The sequence below is a fragment of the Montipora capricornis genome, chromosome 4 (assembly GCF_036669925.1).
Source record: "Montipora capricornis isolate CH-2021 chromosome 4, ASM3666992v2, whole genome shotgun sequence".
NCBI classification, from domain to species: domain Eukaryota; kingdom Metazoa; phylum Cnidaria; class Anthozoa; order Scleractinia; family Acroporidae; genus Montipora; species Montipora capricornis.
The window spans coordinates 16,509,277-16,510,897 of record NC_090886.1 but is presented as its reverse complement, the minus strand read 5'-3'; positions in this window follow the sequence as shown (position 1 = coordinate 16,510,897).

Sequence of the window (1,621 nt, the reverse complement as noted above, 5' to 3'; positions counted from 1 at the left end):
AGACTTACCTTTAAGCACTTAATCGTACAATTTAATCGGTCAAATACAGGAGTTAAGTCAGCAACAAAATTTTATTGATTCTGTTGCCGGTTTGTATAAGAGAGCGGACACAAAATAGACACTAAAAGTTGGAAACTCTCTTAAATTTAGGTCTTCAGCCTGAAAGAGCTCATTATCGTCATTCAAAAACCGTAAGTAATTAAAATATCCATTTTCTTAAAAAAAAAAAGGCCTGTGTAGAGCAGCCCGGAGAGGAGGGTCTGTGATTTGCCGTTGATAATCGTGTTCAATACCACGTGATTTTTCCTGAAATGTGTGGAAAATGATTTGATTGATTATTACCCCCCGATCTAGTACATCATTGAAACAACGAGTTTTGATTGGCTTTTATTTTAATTTCTCCAAACAAATGTCTTCCGTTTACATTCACAGCACCGTGAAAGATTTTTACGATGAGTTCGTGTGTACTTTGTTGTGCATGGTAAAAAATATTTGGAGGGGCTGTGAGAATGATTTACACATATGAAACAGTTTTGTCGTCTTTTTTCACAGTCGTTTCACTGATTTCGTGTAACTCTCCATGGCGTTTCCAGAAAGACGCACGGACACCTTATCGGGATGACAACACTATACTAAAAATGGCTATAACGCCAACAGTGTTCACCAGAAAAGACCGCTGACCCGGGTCATCTCGTTTCGAAAACCCATTAGACGTCAAAGGGTTAATTTTTAATTGCTACTGACATAGGATTGATATTGTTGGTTTCACTTACGAGAACAATGGTCTCGATGTTCTCGAGGTCTGAACGATGTACATGTTTGGTAAGCCAACATGGTCGCTTTGTTTTGGGACATCATACTGACGGCCATCTAATTTCTCTCAAGTAAAGTTGCACCTCGCAAATTACAAGCGTCATTGACTCCAAAGACGGCTCTTTTAATACACTTGCAATTCAGGGTAACAAGATATATCGCTAAGGGGTATAATATTCAGTCTACAGTCTAAGTGGAATTATGAAACTGATTCACTCTTTTATTAGTGCTCAGTAATTAACCGAGGGCAGATGTTTAGGTGATAAATAAAGCGAATGTTGGCTTTAAAGCGAGAGATACAAGCTATAATAAAATCTGAATTGAATAAGTCCAATATCTTACGCAGCTGTTTCAACGTAGAGACAAAGTACAAGGCATCATTGTGACAACAGGGATGACTTGAAAAAGCTGTCCACAATAGATCGAAATAAGTCAATGATTATTTAAATCTTTTCCCTCTTCTTTTGACAGTAGTTGCAAGAACATTGATCCCTAAGCCAACAAGTGGAACTACGTTATACTCGAGTTATGCAAATAATTGTGTTTGTAGAAGCAGGGCGACCGTAACCTCGTTCGACCGATACGGACTTTGAAAATTATCAGACATGCAGGGTTTACACAACAGTCAGCTCATCAATATTTCCATATTAAGTTGAAATGGAGCGGTTTTTTCCACCTCGGTGAACTGGACTCGTCGGAACCATTTTCATAATCATGGTTTTAATGCAAACAAGTGTTATTTAGTGATGTAAATTGAAGCGACAAACGATATCCCAGTAATGAGTAACATAACATAACTTCATTCTTT